The sequence below is a fragment of the Mauremys reevesii genome, linkage group 14, assembly GCF_016161935.1.
Source record: "Mauremys reevesii isolate NIE-2019 linkage group 14, ASM1616193v1, whole genome shotgun sequence".
NCBI lineage: Eukaryota > Metazoa > Chordata > Testudines > Geoemydidae > Mauremys > Mauremys reevesii.
In genome coordinates this window covers 20,429,235-20,452,393 of record NC_052636.1, presented here as the reverse complement: position 1 = coordinate 20,452,393, position 23,159 = coordinate 20,429,235, and the positions used below count along the sequence as shown (strand labels likewise).

Below are 23,159 nucleotides of genomic sequence, written 5' to 3'. Positions count from 1 at the left end.
GAATATCTGTTGGGACCCTGGCGAGGGGGTGTCTGTTGCCCCTGGCTGTGGGGTCTGGGCTCTGGGTACTGGGCAGTGTCTGGGGGCTGCTACTAACCATGATCCTTCTCTCTGATCAACTTGTGCCAGAGTCCTGGCTCCAAGCACTGCCGGGCATTCCCCAGTCACAGGCCCTGTCACTGTGATAACTTTCTATCCACTTATCAAACACTGTGAGTATGAAATCACAGATTTTGCTTTTCTCCTCTTTTGAAAACTGCAGGAACTTTCAGTTCCATTTGGAAAATTGTGCCCCCCAGTCCTTGTCCTAGATCTGGGGTATGAGGGAGGTGGGAAGGGGGTCAGCACTGCCACACAATGGTCTCTTCCACAGTGTTCTGGACTCATTCTTTCTGAACTCTGGTTTCATTGAGACCATTGTTAATCCAGAGTCACTGTATGGAAAGACAAGGAGTGACTCCGGATGGACAGTGGGGCAAATGAGATCAGCAATTCTCCCTGTGAGGAGGGGCTCTCATTAGCTGCTCTCCCCAGAGAGCTAAAGGAGGGAAGCTGCTCAAACGCTCTGTCCCTCTCTGCTCAGGATACTGGGGTTCAGCTTCCTGGGTCAGATGCTGCAGCCTCCATTGTGATCTGGGAGACCAGGCTTAGCAGCTGCTGCTCCCCCAGTGGGGTTCTGTGCTGGGAAGTGACCTGAATTAAAGCTGCTTCTCTGCCCGGCCCAGGGGATGACTTTCTCCAGCTGGTCCTAGCCCCCTAGGGCAGCCCTGGGCCCTGTTAATACTAAATTCTGAGCCAGAGTCTCCAGGTAACTGAAAGAAACGAAGGGAAAATGCTGGGGTCTGGCCTTAAAATGACTCCACACAAACAGACCCCCCTCGTTTCTCATCCAATTAACAATTGCAGGAGCAAATCCAGCCATGGGGGAGCAAACTACCCAGGAATGGGACTTTCCTACCAGACGGGCAGGGAGAGGGGAAAAGGAGATAGAAGGAGAAAGAAAGACTGAAAGGGACCGTGGGAGAGAAGAGTTTGGAGAGAGATTTCCAGATCTCTAATCTGCCCAGACAGATGTTTTACTGCACCCTGGTTAGAGTCACTTTCCTGTGGAAAAGATGAGAATCAGACAGAGGAAAATCCAGTTCCTGCCTCCATATCCCTCCTGCTGGGGTGTGGCTGCCGTGCGGTCAGTGTCTGAGGGGATCCCCGACAGTGACTCCTTTGGTTCTGCTTTTTTCTAGCCTTGTTTTCAGAGACTTTGTTACGGGGTGAGGAGAGGGAGAAGGGAGGTTAAAAATGTCTCTGTGGGCTTAGCCTGGCAGGAGAGGCCAGGTCTACACTGTACAAAGAGATCAAGCCTTTCTCAGCATGGCAGACTCTAGGGTGCCTGTCTGCAGGGAAAGGGCCTGGGGGAATCATGCTGTGAAATGAATTAAAGCCTGTTCTGAAACCTTCACAACTGCTCTTCTCACCCTGCCAGGCTGCGGAATAACGTCCATGTTTCGCTCCAGTTCATCCCGTCCTCTCGTTGGACAGGGGAGAGAAATGGCTGCAGAGGAGCCAGTTCAGGTAGGTATTATCAGGGGGTTGCTGGTGGGTTCCTCCAGGGCGGGAGAGGGACAGCAAATACGTGGGAGATGGGAAGGTTTGCACAGGCTGGTTTGGAGGTTGCAGTCTGGTTTGCAGGAAATGCACAGGGCGGAGAAAGGGAGGAGGACAGGGGTGTGCTAAACCTGCTGGGAGTTATTTAATATGTGGCCTAGATTCTAGGAACAAACCCAGGAGGTTCGGCAGTGGAAATGCTCTAGTTTGTGGAGCAGAAAATAACCCCGCTGCATGGGGCTGGGAAAACTGACCAGACTCATAGTGCTGGAGCCCGACCTGATTAACCAGCGGCTGCTGTGAGATATGAAGGGGGCACCCACCAGTGAAGCTTAGGGGAGATTCCCCTCCCTTCCCATCCAGCTTTTCAGAATGGGGAGGGTGTTGGGCTTCCTACCAGGGAGCTGTCCCTAGACCCTGCTAGGGGCTCCATCTCCTGTATCAGTCTGTGGCTAGTAGGTGTGTGATGGCTCTGCTGGGAGAGAGGAGGGGCTCTCGCTTCATCCCCTCCCCCTGGTGTTTCCTGGATGCTCTGAGCAGGGTGGGGGTGGGACTCTGACTGCAATTCACCCAGAGTTTCTGTTTGGCTCCTGTCCCCCATGTATGGGGGGCTGTGAGTGGGGCAGCAGGTACTGAGTGTTGGACTCTCGCTCTTTCAGGGGCCAGTGACCTTCGAGGAGGTGGCTGTGTATTTCACCAGGGGAGAGGGGGCTCTGCTGGACCCCGCTCAGAGAGCCCTCTACAGGGATGTCATGCAGGAGAACTATGAGAATGTGACCTCGCTGGGTAAGGGTTCCTGTCCCCTCGGTTCTTGGAAGGGGAAAAGAAGAGAGATAGTTCATGCCACCCCCCAATGCCACCTCTACTCTGCCCTGTTTCAGCATCACCCCAATATGCCAGTAACACACAAGCTACCAGAGACCCTCCCCTGCTGCAGAACACTTTGGGAACAGAGCACAGGAGCCGTATTGCACAGTGTCAAATATCTCCTGTTTGCTCAAGTAAAACAGGGTTAAGAGCGGCATAATCAGCAGACGCTTCCTACCCCTGACCTCTCAAACCCTGAGCCTTCTCCACCCAGACCACAGTAATGCTTGGGGTGTAACGAGCAGGCTGCTGGAGTCAGAGCTGCTGGCCCAGGGTTACTTATCACACAGACACTCCGTGCGTCCTTGAATGCTGGCTGGGGGTATCCAGAGAAGGAAGCTCAGTGGCGGATTTAGCGTTAGCGGCGCCGTGTGCTCAGCTCCATTTTAGGGGTCCCTCCTTGGGACATAGGCAAGAAAAAGAACATTCTCTCATTTCCCTCCCACCCCATTTTTCATTCTTTTTTTCCTTCCTCCTCCTCCTATAAGTAATAGGAAGTAAATGAAAATAAAGTGAGGTACATTGATTGTTTTTGTCGTCTAACCGATTTTTCCACAGACCACTTGAAAATCGCTGAGAGTCTTGGTGCACCACTTAATGATCTTTCCATATATTGTTTGTGCCGTTAGCTAACTATTTTAAAGCGCTTTGGATAAGAGCCCTGTATTAAAAATTAAAAATGTTGGAGTGCAGGGTCTGGCCAGGAGTTAGGGTGTGGGAGGGGGCTGAGGGTTGGGGTGTGGAGCACTTACCTGGAGCAGCTCCTGTTTCATGCGAGCAATGCAGGTGGGGATGTGGGGGGGCAGGAGTCAGGGTGCGCAGGAGGCTTCTGGGAGGGGGTCAGGAGTCAGGGCTGGGGGTGTGTGATTGGCAGGGGGTGGGGGATAAGTGGTTATGGGTGGTTGCAGGAATCAGGGAGGGCAGGGAACTGGGGTGTGTTTGAGAGGGGTGAAGGAGTAAGGGCTGGGGGTGTTCAGGGTGCAGGAGTCAGGGCTGGGGGTGCAGGGTCTGGGAGGGAGTTGGGGTGCAGGAGCAGCTGGAGATTGGGGTGCAGGGTCTGGCCAGATTTTAGGATGCAGGAGGGGGCTCAGGGTTGGGGCAGGAGGTTGGGGTGTGAAGTGCTTACCTGGGGAGCTCCCATGTGGTGCTCAGGGTGCGGGTGAGGATGGGGGGGGTGCAGGAGTCAGAGCATGGGGTGTGAGGGCTCGTTATGTGGGAGGGGATGCAGGAGTCAGGTCTGGGGGCTGGGAGGGTGGGCTGGGGTACTGGGGGTGCTCCCAGCCCCCTACCCTGAGTGGCTGAAGCAGGGGCTGGGGGCAGGGGGGTATGTGATAGGGGAGTGCTTTGTAAAGCAGTGAGCAAGTGACCAGGGAGCTTTTCAAACAGGGCTGCTAATGGGGAGTTTCGTGAGGGAGTTTGGAAGGGGAGTGGGAAGGGGGCGAGGTGCTCTTGTCATTCTTTAAAACATTTAAGCTATAATACAAACTTCTTGATTGAAACAAAACCCCTGTTGTTAACCTAGGTGGCTGTAAGAGAGAATGCAGGCAGGAGCCCAGCAGCAGAGTGGGGGCTATCCTGTTTATTGCTCTCAATGTAGCATGTATGATTACCTGCCCTGTGGGCGGGGGGCTTACGTGTGCATTCGGTGCAAGGAGCTCCTGGCCCGCAGAGACCGCGTGGAGGCTTTGGAGGCCAGGGTGGTGGAACTGGAGACGCTAAGGGAGGCAGAGAAGTAGGTTGATGAGGCTTTTCCGGGACACTGTAGATTTCTCCCACCTCCGGTCAGACAGCCACTGCGCTGATGAGGAGGATGAAAGGCCCAGGGAAGGAGAGCTGTCAATGGGAGCAGAGGGAAACCTTCCCATAGTTGGGACCGTCCTCCCAGATGGTGTTGAGGTAACCTCTTGCACTGCGGTTACCTCTCCGGGGAGGGAACCCCAGGCATTAAGAAAAGGCAGCTGTTAGTAATGGGAGATTTGATCATTAGAAACAAGGATAGCTGGGTTTGTGATGACTGGGAGAACCGTATGGTGACTTGCCTGCTTGGTACAAAGGTTGCTGATTTCTCAAGGCATCTAGATAGATTTATGTGTAGTGCTGGGGAGGAGCCGGTGTTCGTGGTACATGTAGGCACCAGTGACATAAGGAACGGTAGGTGAGACGTCCTGGAGGCCAAATTGAGTCTGCGAGGAAAGAGACTGAAATCTGGGACCTCTATGGTGGCATTCTCAGAAATGCTTCCAGTTCCACGCACAGGGCCAGGTAGGCAGGCAGAGCTTCAGAGTCTCAATGGGTGGATGAGATGATGGTGTAGAGAGGAGGCGTTTAGATTGATTAGGAACTGGGGAAACTTTGGGGATGGGGGAGCCTATACAGGAAGGATGGGCTCCACCTAACCCAACGTGGAACCAGACTGCTGGCACTTAACATTAAAAAGGTTGCAGAGCAGTTTTTAAACTAAGAGATGGGGGAAAGCCAATGGCTGCAGAGAAGCTCATGGATCCGACAGAGACTTGTCTTAGAGGGGAGTCTAGTGATAGAGATTTTCTATAAAAGCAACAAAGAATCCTGTGGCACCTTATAGACTAACAGACGTTTTGCAGCATGAGCTTTCGTGGGTGAATACCCACTTCTTCGGATGCAAGAGATTTTCTAGTTTTAGTCAGGAAGAGAGGCTGGAAGAGGATAAAGTAGGGGTCAGATCAGACGAGAAGCATTCACACACACAAGAATCTGACACATCAGAAAAGGGCAGACAAATCAACAGTGGCAAGTTTTTAAAGTGCTTGTACACAAATGCCAGAAGTGTAAATAATAAGATGGTTGAATTAGAGTGCCTCGTGTTAAAGGAGGATATTGACATAATAGGCATCACAGAAATCTGGTGGAGTGAGGACAATCGATGGGACACAATCATTCCAGGGTACAAAATATATGGGAAGGACAGAGCAGGTCATACTCGGGGGGTGGGGAGGGGAGTGGCACTGTATGTTAAAGAAAATGTAAACTCAAATGAAGTAAAAATCTTAAATGAAACCACATGTTCCATAGAATCTCTATGGGTAGTAATTCCATGCTGTAAAAAGAATATAACAATAGGGATCTGTTATCGCCCACCTGTCAAAGACAGTGATAGTGAGGATGAAATGCGAAGGGAGATTAGAGAGGCTATCAAAATAAAGAAATCCATAATAGTAGGAGATTTCAATTATCCCCATATTGACTGGGTACATGTCACCTCAGGACAAAATGCAGAGACAAAATTTCTGGATACTTTAAATGACTGTTTCTTGGAGCAGCTGGTACAAGAACCCGCAATGGGAGAAGCAACTCTCGATTTAGTCTTGAATGGAGCGCAGGATCTAGTCCAAGGGCTAAGTATAACAGGACCGCTTGGAAATAGTGACCATAATATAACAACATTTAACATTCCTGTGGTGGGAAGAACAGCTAAACACTGGCTTTTAATTTCAGGAATTGTAGCTATGAAAAAATGAGTGGGTTAGTTAAAAAGAAATTAAAAGGTACAATGTCTAGAGTGAAATCCTGCAAGCTGCATGGACACTTTTCAAAACCACAATATTAGAGGCCCAACTTAAATATATACCCCAAATTAAAATACACAGCAAAAGAACTAAGAAAGAGTCAACGTGGCTTAACAACGATAAAAAGAAGCAGTGAGAGATAAAAGGCATCTTTTAAAAGTGAAAGTCAAATCCTGGTGAGGTACATAGAAAGGAGCATAAACACTACCAAATTAAGTGTAAAAATGTAATGAGAAAAGCCAAAGAGGAGTTTGAAGAAGGGGCTAGCCAAAAACTCAAAAGGTAATAAAATGTTTTTTAAGTACATCAAAAGCAGGAAGCCTGCTAAACAACCAGTGGGGCCACTGGACGATTGAGATACAAAAGCAGCCCTTAAAGACGATAAAGTCATTGCGGAGAAACTAAATGGATTCTTTGCTTCAGTCTTCATGGCTGAGGATGTTGGTGAGATTCCCAAACCTTTTGTGGGTGACAAATCTGAGGAACTGCCACAGATTGAAGTGTCACTAGAGCAGGTTTTGGAACTACTTGATAAACTTAACTGTAACAAGTCACCAGAACCAGATGGTATTTACCAAGAGTTCTGAAGGAACTCAAATGTGAAATTGGGGAACTATTAGATATGGTTTGTAACCTGTCCTTTAAATCGGCTTCTGTACCCAATGACTGGAAGATTGCTCATGTAACGCCAATATTTAAAAAGGGCTCTAGAGGCGATCCTGGCAGTTGCAGACTGGTAAGTCTAATGTCTGTACCAGGCAAATTACTTGAAACAATAGTAAAGGAATAAAATTGTCAGGCACATAGAAGAACAAAAATTGTTGAGCAAAAGTCAATATGGTTTCTGTAAAGGGAAATCATGTCTTACTAATCTATTAGAGTTCTTTGAAGGTGTCAACAAACATGTGGACAAGGGGGATCCAGTGGACATAGTGTACTTAGATTTCCAGAAAGCCTTTGACAAGGTCCCTCACCAAAGGCTCTTACATAAATTATGTTATCATGGGATAAAAGGGAAGATCTTTTCATGGATTGAGAACTGGTTAAAAGACAGGGAACAAAGGGTAGGAATAAATGGTAAATTTTCAGAATGGAGAGGGGTAACTAGTGGTGTTTCCCAAGGGTCAGGCCTAGGACCAATCCTATTCAACCTATTCATAAATGATCTGGAGAAAGGGGTAAACAGTGAGGTGGCAAAGTTTGCAGATGATACTTGTGATGATGCGGTTCTGGTGGGACCCAACTGAGAGTGACAAATCGCTTAACAGGGCAGTTACAGCCCAAGGCTGGGATTTTTCCACCTCTAAGGCAAGGCAAACCAAACCAGCCAGCCAAACAGGACTTTGGTTTCACCCCACTGGTTAACCACAAGTCACACAAGCAATTCCCTTAGACACTCCAGTCTTCCAGTATCACCACCAGTGCACTCGTCCTGGGGATGAATGGTTATGAAAACCAACACCCCAATAAAAGTAAAAGGTTCTCTCGATCCCAAAGAATCAAGTCCCAGACCGAGGTCAATGTACACATCAGATCTCACCCACAAATCACACTGTTGCCAATCCTTTAGAATCTAAAATCTAAAGATTTTTTTCATAAAAGGAAAAAGATAGAGATGAGAGCTAGAATTGGTTAAATGGAATCAATTACATGCAGTAATGGCAAAGTTCTTAGTTCAGGCTTGTAGCAGTGATGGAGTAAACTGCAGGTTCAAATCAAGTCTCTGGAGTACATCCTCCTCTGGGATGGATCAGTCAGGACCTTGGTTGCAATCATGTTCTATATGGTCCCAGATTATATCAATAACGTCACAATACTAAACTGCTCAAGATAGTTAAGACCAAAGCAAACTGTGAAGAACTTTAAAAACATCTCACAAAACTAAGTGACTGGGCAGCAAAATGGCAAATGTGTATAAATGTAAAGTAATGCACATTGGAAAAAATAACTCCAACTATACATACAATATGATGGGGGGCAAAATTAGGCTAATCAAGAAAAAGATCTTTTTGTCATTGTGGATAGTTCTCTGAAGACATCCAGCAGTGTGCAGCGGAAGTCAAAAAAGCAAACAGGATGTTAGGAATTATTTAAAAAGGAATAGTATCAGAGGGGTAGCCGTGTTAGTCTGGTTCTGTAAAAGCAGCAAAGAATCCTGTGGCACTTTATAGACTAACAGACGTTTTGCAGCATGAGCTTTCGTGGGTGAATACCCACTTCGGAAGCAAGTAGTGGAAATTTCCAGGGGCAGGTATATATAAGCAAGCTAGAGATAACGAGGTTAGATCAATCAGGGAGGATGAGGCCCTGTTCTAACAGTTGAGGTGTGAAAACCAAGGGAGGAGAAACTGGTTCTGTAATTGGCAAGCCATTCACAGTCTTTGTTTAATCCTGAGCTGATGGTGTCAAATTTGCAGATGAACTGGAGCTCAGCAGTTTCTCTTTGAAGTCTGGTCCTAAAGTTTTTTTGCTGGAGGATGGCCACCTTAAGATCTGCTATTGTGTGGCCAGGGAGGTTGAAGTGTTCTCCTACAGGTTTTTGTATATTGCCATTCCTAATGTCTGATTTGTGTCCATGTATCCTTTTCCTTAGAGACTGTCCAGTTTGGCCGATGTACATAGCAGACGGGCATTGCTGGCATATGATGGCATATATTACGTTGGTGGACGTACAGGTGAATGAACCGGTGATGGTGTGGCTGATCTGGTTAGGTCCTGTGATGGTGTTGCTGGTGTAGATATGTGGGCAGAAATGGCATCGAGGTTTGTTGCATGGATTGGTTCCTGAGTTAGTTACTCTGGTGCGGTGTGCAGTTATTGGTGAGAATATGCTTCAGGTTGGCAGGTTGTCTGTGGGGGAGGACTGGCCTGCCACCCAAGGCCTGTGAAAGTTTGGGATCATTGTCCAGGATGGGTTGTAGATCCCTGATGATGCGTTGGAGGGGCTTTAGCTGGGGACCCTATGTGATGGCCAGTGGAGTCCTGTTGGTTTCTTTCTTGGGTTTATCTTGCAGTAGGAGGCTTCTGGGTACACGTCTGGCTCTGTTGATCTGTTTCCTTATTTCCTCGTATGGTACTGTAGTCATGAGAATGCTTGGTGGAGATTTTCTAGGTGCTGGTCTCTGTCTGTGGGGTTAGAGCAGATACGGTTGTACCTGAGTGCTTGGCTGTAGACAATGGATCTTGTGATGTGTCCGGGATGGAAGCTGGAGGCATGAAGGTAGGCATAGCGGTCGGTAGGTTTTCGGTATAGGGTGGTGTTAATGTGACCATCACTTATTTGCACCGTGGTGTCTAGGATCCCAAGATCCACAAACCCGGAAATCCTGGATGCCCCATCATCTTGGGCATTGGCACTCTCACTGATGGACTGTCTGGATATGTAGACTCTCTGCTCAGACCCTATGCTACCAGCACTCCCAGCTATCTCCGTGACACTACTCATTTCCTGAGGAAACTACAATGCATTGGTGACCGGTCCAGAAAACACCATCCTAGCCACCATGGATGTAGAGGCTCTCTACACAAACATCCCACACACTGATGGAATACAAGCTGTCAGGAACAGTATCCCTGATGATGCCACAGCACAACTGGTTGCTGAGCTCTGTGCCTTTATCCTCACACACAACTATTTCAAATTTGATGACAACATATATCTCCAGATCAGTGGCACCGCTATGGGCACCCGCATGACCCCACAATATGCCAGTATTTTTATGGCCGACCTGGAACAACGCTTCCTCAGCTCCCGTCCACTCTCACCCCTTCTCTACCTACGCTACATTGATGACATCTTCTTCATCTGGACCCATGGGAAGGAGACTCTGGAAAAATTCCACCACGATTTCAACAGCTTCCACCCCTCCATCAACCTCAGCCTGGACCAATCTGCACGGGAGGTCCACTTCCTAGACACCACGGTGCAAATAAGTGATGGTCACATTAACACCACCCTATACCGAAAACCTACCGTCCGCTATGCCTACCTTCATGCCTCCAGCTTCCATCCCGGACACATCACAAGATCCATTGTCTACAGCCAAGCACTGAGGCACAACCGTATCTGCTCTAACCCCGCAGACAGAGACCAGCACCTAGAAAATCTCCACCAAGCATTCTCAAGACTACAGTACCCGCATGAGGAAATAAGGAAACAGATCAACAGAGCCAGACGTGTACCCAGAAGCCTCCTACTGCAAGATAAACCCAAGAAAGAAACCAACAGGACTCCACTGGCCATCACATAGGGTCCCCAGCTAAAGCCCCTCCAACGCATCATCAGGGATCTACAACCCATCCTGGACAATGATCCCACACTTTCACAGGCCTTGGGTGGCAGGCCAGTCCTCGCCCACAGACAACCTGCCAACCTGAAGCATATTCTCACCAATAACTGCACACCGCACCAGAGTAACTAACTCAGGAACCAATCCATGCGACAAACCTCGATGCCAACTCTGCCCACATATCTACACCAGCAACACCATCACAGGACCTAACCAGATCAGCCACACCATCACCGGTTCATTCACCTGCACGTCCACCAATGTAATATACGCCATCATATGCCAGCAATGCCCCTCTGCTATGTACATCGGCCAAACTGGACAGTCTCTAAGGAAAAGGATAAATGGACACAAATCGGACATTAGGAATGGCAATATACAAAAACCTGTAGGAGAACACTTCAACCTCCCTGGCCACACAATAGCAGATCTGAAGGTGGCCATCCTCCAGCAAAAAAACTTTAGGACCAGACTTCAAAGAGAAACTGCTGAGCTCCAGTTCATTTGCAAATTTGACACCATCAGTTTAGGGCTAAACAAAGACTGTGAATGGCTTGCCAATTACAGAACCAGTTTCTCCTCCCTTGGTTTTCACACCTCAACTGCTAGAACAGGGCCTCATCCTCCCTGATTGATCTAACCTCGTTATCTCTAGCTTGCTTCTTGCTTGCTTATATATATCTGCTCCTGGAAATTTCCACTCTTGCATCCGACGAAGTGGGTATTCACCCACGAAAGCTCATGCTGCAAAACGTCTGTTAGTCTATAAGGTGCCACAGGATTCTTTGCTGCTTTTACAGAACCAGACTAACATGGCTACCCCTCTGATACCTGCAAATCAGTGACTCACAAGTTACAGTGCAGCACAGGAGAACCCCAGAAAATTCTCTGCTCCCAGACTTCTCCCAGAAATGTGCATCTTTCCCTGTCCAGCACACTCCTGAACAACGCAAGCTCATATGAAGTCTGTCATTTCATCAGTGGAAAATGACATGTGCCAGCCTTGTTATCCCAGATGGAGTTTCCAACACACTTTAATACAAACACACTGGTTAGATAAAGAATAAAACAAGATAGTTAACAATCAAAAAAAATTTTAAGATACAGATAATGAGGCATAAAGCTCAGAATTTTTTACAAAAGAAATGCAAGATAAAACACAAACTAATGTCTAAGTTAACAAGCTGAAACAAGGCAAATGTTTCTCTCGCCATGTGCTGAGACAGGCTGGTTTTCCTTTCAGCCAGGACTCGACCTAACCCACCCCTGCCTCCCACGTTCAGCTCTTCAGGAGTTGTCACGAGCAGAGGGAAAGGGGAGAGAGAGAGTCTGAAGCATTTTCCTCACCTCTTTTATAACTCAGTCCTTTGTACTAGAAACAACTTCAGTTCTCAGCTGAGTCATGGTGCCAGGCTGTCTGTCGGAGATATGAGAATTGGGAGGGAAAGTACAGAAAGAGCTTTGGAGCTTTGGTCAAGCTAGCAGGCCTGAAGTATTAGCTGAGCTTGCTGCTCTGTGTAAAGGGCATAGAAAGGCAAAGTGGAATGGAAAATCCCCCAAATTGGGGAACAATGGCTTTGTGTGCATAAGGGGCCTAAGGAGGTGAAGTGGAAAGTCCCCAAACACACTGATTTGCAGTAACTGAGCTTGTGAAACGTAACCACAGTGGAAGTGTTAGAAAAGTCAAACCACAAACTAGACTAGGAATAACAAGAACAGGAAAGGCCGAATATGGAAAACTGATTGTTCAGCTTGCTTTTGACCTGCATCATATTTTGCAATATATTCCAAATAAGGAAATTAACGTGCAACGTATGTGCCATTGATTGTGGTTTTAAGCTTTAAAAGCCTTGTGTGGTTTTTAGCTCAGGGGGACAGTATTCCAATAGCTGTCGCCCCCTGTGCACTTTTAACCAAGAAAAGAGCCTCAGGCTGAGCTGATTCAAAATCAATCGTGTGGTTGTTTTCCACAACAGCTTCAAGAGGTCCCTGTGATGGACTGTAAATGTCTTCTTCACACCTTCCCCCTGCAGGAGAATGGCTGTTCGACCAGCTGTTTGCCTTGCTGTTTCCGAGGAACTGGTCTGTGGGTGTTCCCCAGAATTGTAACTTTTTCCGTAATCTCATACTGTAAAATCTCATAACTTTACATACAGTGTTACTACACATTTTAACAGGAGGATAATATTCAGTAGATTATGCATTTTCAAATGATACCTCACAAGCCATACTGTGTACAAAATTGATCATAATTTTCTAGAAGAGTGAACATAGGGGTATAGACTGACAGTGTCTGTGTGTGTGTTCCCAGTAGATATGTGGGTATTTCAATCCCTCATAAGCATAGTGTTCAGCATCTTCAAGGACCTGGGGAACTAGTCCTGGAAATTCACTGGTTTACCAAGTGTGACACTGTATGGAATTGTGAGACACTTTGATATTAATAATAAAATAATATAATATTATCAAATTGCAATGAATCATGCTAGATATGCCATGTAAGGTGTCAGGGGAAATGTTATGATTTTCCAAGTATGATCATTTTGTTTCTATGTTTGTATCACCTTTGTATTGTGAGTTATAGATATGTAGGGTATATCTGTATTTCCAGACTTGCGCAGTGTTTCTGGGTGACACCCCCAGACATATTGGCATCAACACTGCCTAGCCTGTTTGATGGCCCATTGAGGGTCATCAGCTGTACAATGAGCCCATGGAAAGGACCAAGGGGATACACCTATTGAGTCAGCAAGACATGCCGGGGTATGCCTGTGTAATGAGAACTCCAAGGCTTTTCCATGCCACATGCTGTGAATCTTGTGTTTGGGACACAGGAAGTTCAAGCCACATAGCAAAAGAAATATAAAGGGCAGCTGCATCATCTCCATTTTGTCTTCAATCCCCTTTCCTGGCTCTGGAGCAACTTCTCTACAAACTGAACCCTGGAACAAAGGACTGAATGACCCATCCAAGCTGTGGATGTGTTCCAGGCAGATTTTCACACCGGCAACTCACCAATACTGCTAAGAACCTGATATATCCATTTTGGAATGTATCTGACTGCTTTCCCATTTAACTTTCTTTCTTTTGTTTAAACCTTTAGTTTAGATGCTAAGGATTGGCTGGCTGTGTGGTATTTTGGGTAAGATCCAAACCTATGCTGACCTGGTAACGTGGCTGACCTTTGGGGTCAGAAGATCATTTTGTTTATGTCAGCAGAGTTTTGAAATAACCTCTCACTGTACTGGACCTAAGTGCTCATTAGGAGTCAGAGAACTGGGATGCAATAAAGGGGGCCGTGTGATTTCTTTTTTCAGCTTCTCGATAACCCAAGTGGGTGATCCCTTTTTCAGCCTGCCCTGATCTTGGCATTTTCAGTGAGACCTGCCTCTGGCCCACCAGGTCACACTAAGCACTGAAGTTAAATTAATAGAATGTTTTTTATGACAAAGTCTTATGAAATCAACTGAATTCCTTTGTTTTCTTTCATCTGAGCAGGGTTTTCTGTTACCCAGCCTGATGTGATCTCCCAGCTGGAACAAGGGAAGAGCCATGGGTCCCAGACCTCCAGGGTTCAGAGGAAAGAGAGATCCTGAGAGCTCCCGCACAGGTGAGGAAACATTAAACCACCTCAGAATCTGTAACTGCCTGAAGGAAACATCTGGGATGCCCTACAAAGCCCTTGGGAGGTGTCTCAGTTCATTATTGTCCCTAGCAGGGGTCGTATCCTCAGGGTAAATATAGCTCATGGCTTCCTATAGATCCTAGCAGACACCAGGCAGTAGCTTCCTCCCTTCCCCCTGCGTATTTGGATGGGATGTGAAGGCTGAATTGATCCCCTCCTTCTCTCTTATTTAGAATCATAGAATCATAGAATCTCAGGGTTGGAAGGGACCTCAGGAGGTGTCTAGTCCAACCCCTGCTCAAAGCAGGACCAAACCCAACTAAATCATCCCAGCCAGGGCTTTGTCAAGCCTGACCTTGAAAACATCTAAGGAAGGAGATTCCACCACCTCCCTAGGTAACTCATTCCAGTTCTTCACCACCCTACTAGTGAAAAAGTTTTTTCTAATGTCCAACCTAAACCTCTCCCACTGCAACTTGAGACCACTACTCCTTGTTCTGTCATCTTCTACCACTGAGAACACTCTAGATCCATCCTCTTTGGAACCCCTTTCAGGTAGTTGAAAGCAGCTATCAAATGCCCCCTCATTCTTCTCTTCTGCAGGCTAAACAATCCCAGTTCCTCAGCCTCTCCTCATAAGTCATGTGCTCCAGCCCCCTAATCATTTTTGTTGTCCTCCGCTGGACTCTCTCCAATTTATCCACATCCTTCTTGTAGTGTGGGGCCCAAAACTGGACACAGTACTCCAAATGAGGCCTCACCAGTGCTGAATAGAGGGGAATGATCACATCCCTCGATCTGCTGGAAATGCCCCTACTTATACAACCCAAAATGCCATTAGCCTTCTTGGCAACAAGGGCACACTGTTGACTCATATTCAGTTTTTCGTCCACCGTAACCCCTAGGTCCTTTTCTGCAGAACTGCTGCCCAGCCATTTGGTCCCTAGTCTGTAGCAGTGCATGGGATTCTTCCGTCCTAAGTGCAGGACTCTGCACTTGTCCTTGTTGAACCTCATCATGTTTCTTTTGGCCCAGTCGTCTAATTTGTCTAGGTCCCTCTGTATCCTATCCCTACCCTCCAGTGTATCAACCACTCCTCCCAGTTTAGTGTCATCTGCAAACTTGCTGAGGGTGCAGTCCACACCATCCTCCAGATCGTTAATGAAGATATTGAACAAAACCGGCCCCAGCACCGACCCTTGGGGCACTCCACTTGATACTGGCTGCCAACTAGACATGGAACCATTGATCACTACCCGTTGAGCCCGACCTTCTAGCCAGTTTTCTATCTACCTTACTGTCCATTCATCCAGCCCATACTTCTTTAACTTGCTGGCAAGAATGCTGTGGGAGACTGTATCAAACGCTTTGCTAAAGTCCAGAAATAGCACATCCACTGCTTTCTCCTCATCCACGGAGCCAGTTATCTCATCATAGAAGGCAATTAGGTTAGTCAGGCATGACTTGCCCTTGGTGAATCCATGCTGACTGTTCCTGATCACTTTCCCCTCCTTTAAGTGGTTCAGAATTGGTTCCATGATTTTTCCAGGGACTGAGGTGAGACTGACTGGCCTGTAGTTCCCTGGATCGTCCTTCTTCCCTTTTTTAAAGATGGGCACTGCATTAGCTTTTTTCCAGTCATCCGGGACCTCCCCCGATCACCATGATTTTTCAAAGATAATGGCCAATGGCTCTGCAGTCTCATCAGCCAACTCCTTTAGCACCCTCGGATGCAGTGCATCCGGCCCCATGGACTTGTGCTCATCCAGCTTTTCTAAATAGTCCCGAACTACTTCTTTCTCTACAGAGAGCTGGTCACCTCCTCCCCATACCGTGCTGCAGAGTACAGCTGTCTGGGAACTGACCTTGTCTGTGAAGACAGAGGCAAAAAAAGCATTGAGTACACTAGCTTTCTCCACATCCTCTGTCTCTAGGTTCCCTCCCTCATTCAGCAAGGCCCCACACTTTCCTTGACTTTCTTCTTGTTGCTAACATACCTGAAGAAACCCTTCTTGTTACTCCTAACATCTCCGGCTAGCTGCAACTCCAAGTGTGATTTGGCCTTCCTAATTTCACTCCTGCATGCCTGAGCAATACTTTTATACTCCTCCCTGGTTATTTGTCCACTCTTCCACTTCTTGTAAGCTGTTTTTTTGTGTTTAAGACGAGCAAGGATTTCACTGTTAAGCCAAGCTGGTCGCCTGCCATATTTACTTTTCTTCCTACACATCGGGATGGTTTGTTCCTGCAACCTCAATAAGGATTCTTTAAAATACAGCCAGCTTTCCTCGACTCCTTTTCCCGTCATGTTATTCTCCCAGGGGACCTTGCCCATCAGTTCCCTGAGGGAGTCGAAGTCTGGTTTTCTGAAGTCCAGGGTCTCTGTTCTACTGCTCTCTTTTCTTCCTTGTGTCAGGATCCTGAACTCGACCACCTCATGGTCACTGTCTCCCAGGTTCCCATCCACTATTGCTTCCTCTACTATTTCTTCCCTGTTTGTGAGCAGCAGGTCAAGAAGAGCTTTTCCCCTAGTTGGTTCCTCCAGCAGTTGCACCAGGAAATTGTCCCCTACACTTCCTGGATTGTTTGTGGGAAGAGTTTGGGGGAGTTCAGCTCCTGATTTTTATTTGACCTCCCTCCAGCACTTGTTTTGGTTTGGTCTTTCCTGTTCCATCCCTGTTTGAGGTGTCTGTCTCTGTCACAGCAGATGATGCAATGGTCCGTGAGAAAGAGGAGCGCAATTCTCAGCAGAAAAATGTTGAGCAAGTGGATAAACACGGAGCATTATCACAAAGATCGAAAAGGAATGTGTCCAGGAGTCCTGAGCAGGGAAACTCCTGGGAGATTCAGCACAGACCAGAAAGAGAGCAAGGAAACCAGCCAGGAGAAATTGGGTAAATTTATTTCCTGTTGGGGAACTCAGAAGGTCCTCATGGAAACCACAACACAACAGGAAATCCTTAGGCGAAAGAGAAAAAATACATGCACTGAGTGTGGGCAAAACTTCATTCACAGATCAAGCCTTTCTGTTCATCTGAGAATCCACACAGGGGAGAGGCCCTACAAATGCCCTGAGTGTGGGAAAACCTTCAATCGCAGTTCGCACCTTATTAGTCATCAAACAATCCACAGAGGGGAAAGACCCTACGAATGCAGTGAGTGCGGGAAAACCTTCAATCGCAGCTCAAACCTTATTAGCCATCAAAGAATTCACACGGGGGAGAGGCCGTATAAATGCTGTGAGTGTGGAAAATGCTTCACTAAGAGTTCAGCCCTTTCTCAACATCAGAGAATCCACACGGGGGAGAGGCCCTATGAATGCCGTGAGTGTGGGAAAACCTTCACTAACAGCTCACACCTTTCTAGACATCAGAGAATCCACACAGGGGACAGGTCCTACGAATGCAGTGACTGTGGGAAAAGCTTCCCACAAAGATCAGCCCTTTCTGTTCATCAGAGAATCCACACAGATGAGAGGCCCTATGAGTGCAGAGAGTGTGGGAAAAGCTTCACTCAAAGATCACCCCTTTCTGTTCATCAGAGAATCCACACGGGGGAAAGGCCCTATGAATGCAGAGTGTGTGGGAAAAGCTTCACTCAAAGATCAGCCCTTTCTGTTCATCAGAGAATCCACACAGATGAGAGGCCCTATGAATGCAGTGAGTGCGGAAAAGCTTCACTGACAGCTCAGCCCTTTCTAAACATCAGAGGATCCACACAGGGGAAAGACCCTACGAATGCCGTGAGTGTGGGAAAAGCTTCACTCAAATATCAGCCCTTTCTGTTCATCAGAGAATCCACACAGGGGAAAGACCCTATGAATGCCTTGAGTGTTGTAAAACCTTCAGTCGCAGCTCGCACCTTATTCGTCATCAAACAATCCACAGAGGGGAAAGACCCTACGAATGCAGTGAGTGCTGGAAAACCTTCAATCGCAGCTCGCACCTTATTAGCCATCAAAGAATTCACACGGGGGAGAGGCCCTATGAATGCAGTGAGTGTGGGAAAACCTTCTCTTGGCACTCAGTCCATGTTAGCCATCAGAGACTCTGCAAGAGAGATCAACATTGTAAAAATCTCTAGGGCTATCAATACTTTGTTTTTTAATACTTTTCCTGATTCCCACATAGTAACTTTTAAAGCTCTTTGAACTGTTTGCAGCACCATTATCCCTCAGCTTGTCCAGATGAGTGGCCCATTTTTGCCTTTTGCAGTTCGCCCTCTTTTGAGATGGACCTATTTGTCCTTTCTATTGTCCCACAAGTAACTGGAGTGTGCCCTTCCTATGAGGAACCAGGGAGCATCACGTTTATACCATTCCTCCTATTGCAAAGTTATTGTTAGAATCACCAGTGATACAGATTGTATCCTTGCCAGTTGTTCTCACGTTGCTCTGGGTTGTGCTGAAGAGCAGTTATGTTGGGAATTTTTCAAATTATATGTAAATGAAGAGGACAGGAGCAGGAAAAAAGTATAATTACAGCTTCTGTGACACTAGAAGGAGATGGGGTGACTCAAAGATTCCCTCCTTCCCTTCACTGCAGAACTGTTACCTTTTGCCTGAGCCAGGTAGAGTTTATCTTCGTCACATTCTATCCATCCACTTCTCAAAGTGTCATGTGATGAAGCATTCTCCGTTGTCTGTGCTTGCAGATGATGTTTTGACTTCTTTAATCCTATATCAGAGTTGCTATGACTGGAGATGAAAGTGTCAAAGACCTGGGAGGGGAATTCAAATGGATCCCAAATACAGTGTGATCATTTAGAGTTTAAATTCCAGGTTCCATCTATTGTAAATCCACTTCTAGCAAGAGGGCTGTTTTTCCCTCATTATGGGCATGCTAGGATACTAAAACATTTGTAAATAACATAACTGACTATTGAGACAGGGATGAGGGAAGCAGGTTTGAATGGATCAGAGGAGAATGTGATGGGAGACTCTCTTGTCCCAATTCTGAATAATCAGATGTAACCTGCTCTGGAATTTCACTTGACACTTTCTTTGTCATGTATTGTCTCTCTGTGATGTGGGTTTCTATCTTTCCTGAAGGCTGTTTGGTCACCCAATTGGATATTAGTTCTGCTTGATAGGATGTAGCTCAGATTTATTGAAGAATTTAAGACAATGACCCTTTGCTAAACTCCTCAATTATGATTTCAGCTTTGCTTTTTCCCCATCCCTCCATGATGACATGGAGAAAGTTGAAGTGCAGTTCTATCAACAGGAGAGAACTCTCTAATTTACTGGACAGGCTCACAAAGAAATAGCAGTGATTTAAAATCTCCACTCAGAAATGGTGAACAACAGCAGAACCCCAACTAACTGAAGGAAGTGCATCTGATCACAGTGTATTTCAGTTGTTTGGAGACAATATTGCCTTAATGATCTGGGAAGAGAATTCCATGGTAAGTGGTTTTGAACTAGGCAAAATGCCCGTGTGTCTGGTTCCCAGACCATTTGTAACCCAGGCCCTACAGAAGATCTCTCTAGCTAATCCTATGGTATGGGAAATGCAGCCCTTCATGACACAGATGTTGAGGAAATAGAAGTGAAGTTTTTGGTTGAATTTATCCTTTGTAGGTGCTAAAGATGTGTATAAAATGAAACCAGTGTTGAAAATGTAATAGCGTCAACAAAATAGCCATGTTTGAATAGAATCTCCGGCTCTGGTAACTAACGAAGATTCTGATCCAGGCCTGTATCCAGTCCCTTCCCTGAACCTGTGCCACTGAATTAAAGAAAAGCTGGGCATGTTTCAGGAAGCCATTCCTCATTAACACTGCTGAGATTTTAAGTGGTTTTGTAAAGTATTCTTCTTCAGAGAAGTGTAAATCTACCCTATCCAAAACCAAGGATTTGGAAAGAGCTGAGGTTGAAAGATTCCACACTCAGTTCTTGGTTTCCACCCCAGTAAAGGAAGCTATGGTGACCCAAGGAAAATTGTTTGTACAACTCCACTTCCTAGTTCAGTGTCACTGATTACACTTCCAAAGTATGCCAGAGTTAGATTGAGAACAGTCATCCTTCACTGTTTGGATGCAAAGAGAGTGCTTCATAGGACAGTCCTTCCCTGTGGATCCCAAACTGGCTGCCTGATTGGGTAACAAGGACTTTCAGGCTGTAGAAATGATGGTAACCAATGAGGCAACGCATTTGCCAGCCTCCAATTTCAGACTTCCAGATACACACATGTTGAGTCCTGATTCTATGGTTTTGTGTCTGACGCTGTGGCTACACAATTAAGCTGATGTTGGCACAGCTGCACCAATGTAGCTGCGCTGCTGTAGCACTGCTATAACAGATGCTGTAAGCCAATGAGAGAGATTTCTCCCATCGGACTTGATTAGTCCAGCCCCTGCAAGCGGCGGTGGCTATGTTGGCAGGAGAAGTTCTCCCGCTCATGTAGCACTATCTACACAGGGGGTTAGGGCTGTGTAACTACATTGCTCAGCTGTGTGGATTTTCACACCCTAAGCAATATAGTTATCCTGATAAATGTCTTTAGTGTAGACCAGAGAGGTTTCTCTTGTTTTTATGCATTTACATTACTTCTCTACCTCCTCCTACTTTGAAAGATTAAAAAGTGTGAAAAGAGAGGTATTTTTCTCCATAATGCAAACATTCCGACATAGAAGACCCCTTCTACCAACACACGTGGCTGAAGATCCTGAGATATATGAACTCACAGAAGTGGTTGGGACCGACGTTGGGACAAACCACAATAAGAACAAGGGTTCAGTTATTGGCAATGGGGATTAAAAGCAAACTAAGGGCTTGCTATACTTGTGAGTTGCAGTGCTGGTGGAGGCTTTCCAGTGCTGCAATTAGTAACTGTCCACACCTGCAAGGCACATCCAGTGCTGCAACTCCCTGGCTGCAGCGCTGGCTGAACACCTGGTCTGCTTGGAGTATAACGAGTGCAACGCTGGTGATCCAGCGCTGCTCATCAAGTGTGGACACACACCAGCGCTGTTGTTGGCCTCCAGGGTATTAGGAGATATCCCAGAATGCTTTAAAGTAAATTACTCTCTTTTGTTTTGTTATGCAGCCTCTCTTTGTTTTGTTGTGAACTCGGGAGCTTCTTATCTAAACAAACACAGCTCCTGTTTCCTGTGATCAATCTGTAAGTGACTGTGAACAATCAAATGAGAGAACCCCCTGCCTACCTCATTCACAGGGGTTGAGTGTTTGATGAGAGAAACGGGGGGGGGGGGGGAAGTCCGTGCTTCTTATCTGGTCTGCAGTCTGTTTGCAGAGTAAGGGGTTTGGAAAATTTTCTGATTTTCAGGGCAGGGAGCTAATACACAGTGTCGGCTCAAAAAATCCACACACTGTCTCTCTCTCTCTCCCTCCCCGGCTCCCTGTCACACTACACCCCACCCCCCTCTTTTGAAAAGCAGGTTGCTGGCACTTGAATGCTGGGATAGCTGCCCATAATCCATCACTCCCAACAGTGCTGCAAATGTGGCCACACTGCAGCGCTGGTAGCTGTGAGTGTGGCCACACACCAGCGCTGTTCCTACACAGCTGCACAACCAGCACTGTAACTCCCAGCGGTGCAACTCTCAAGTGTAGCCAAGCCCTAACATATATGAAAAGAATTTGTGAGCTTTGAATATGTTGTTGTTACCAATTAAAATGAAATTATAGGTGAAGTTATTGGTTAAAGAGTAAGAGACTGTGTGATAATGTGAATTATTTTGGAAAACTGAAAGTTGTCTTGTTTTTGTGTTTTTTTTAGTCATACAGGAAATGATGGCTAATCTTGAAAAGTTAATTAGATTTAATTTACCCTGGTTCCTCAACTGTTGCTACAGCTCTAGTACCCATCAATCCAAAAACTGAGAGAAAGGGAGAGTTCCAACCATTGTCCTTTTAGTATCTTATTGTTCCTCTCTCTGTTTTTTGTTCTGGCCTTTCTATTCTATCATTTTCTGCCTTTGTTTAGTGGTAACAGTTGGTTTCCATCACTCATGTTTTTGTTTAAATCTCTATCCATTGTGAAATAAATTTTTTGCTTGTTCGATAACTGTACTCAGGTGCTGTGTGAGATACAGTAGCAATGGTCCTCAGTGAAACTAGTAACCTGGGATACTTGGGGAAGAGAGGATCTGGGATTTCACCGAGTATCTGGTGATCTGGGCTGGACCCCAGAGGGGGACACATTGAAGGAACTCAAGGGTTAAGGTGGCTGCTGTAGCTCAGAGGAGGGTCCTTGATTTCCAGCAGGCTGGTGCGTTTGGTCACTAACATCCAGCTGCCAAATGCAAAACTCCCTCTTCCTTGTGGCAGGTGCCAACAAGGAGACTCACAGCCCTCAGCACCCTCAGAAGGGTCACACTGTGTCTCTGTGTTGACCCACCTGTCAAATTCACACAGGGAAAGCTCCCGATAGCATAAAACTCTGCCCTATGAAATCATGGAACATGTGCTCTTTGCTCTGTGAAAGCATGTAAAGAATCCAAGCGCTGGAGGACAGGGTTTGGGTCCAGAGTGACCTAGACAAATTGGAGGATTGGGCCAAAAGAAATCTGAGGAGGTTCAACAAGGAGAAATGCAGAGTCCTGCACTTAGGATGGAAGAATCCTATGCACTGCCACAGACTGGGGACTGAGTGAGTGAGGGGGGTTTGATAGCTGCCTTCAACTACCTGAAAGAGCAGCAGTGTGGGCTTTCTCCTTGCCACTTTTGCTGGGCTGGGCAGGCGTCCTGGAGGCCTTTCTAGAAGAGAACTGGGAACTGAGTTAGAAAAACCAATGTGAAAACCAGAACCTCAGGTCTAGACTCATTTATTTATAATAAATCTTCTATTCTAGTGTCACAATCAATACAATTGCTTCAGCCTGATAGTTGCCCAAAGGGAAAACTTAACTTCTTTCAAAGGGGAGTGGAGAGAAAACACTTTTCAGAGTCCAGGAGAGACAAGGCGGGTGAGGGTAAGAGCTTGCAGAGGACCAACCTCTGTTGGTGAAAGAGACAAGCTGTGGAGCTAACCCAGCACCCTTCTTCAGTTCTGTGTAGCCTGGAAGGTCGTCTCCTCCATAACCAGCAGTTAGAACATAAGAACAGCCACACTGAGTCAGACCAGTTCATCTAGCCCACTCTCCCGAAAGTGGCCAATGCCCGGCGCCCCAGAGGACCCCTGGGACCAACATGGATACAGCACCACCACAAACAAGGTTAAAAGTCAATGCACAGGGGAGAAGGATCTTGTGCTTCATTCCTTATGT

At 46.6% G+C, this 23,159-nt stretch overlaps 1 pseudogene; it reads left to right on the top strand.

Annotated features, from left to right (window-relative positions):
* Window positions 1-23,159, top strand: part of LOC120381541 — a 682,838-nt pseudogene that overhangs the window by 350,901 nt on the left and 308,778 nt on the right.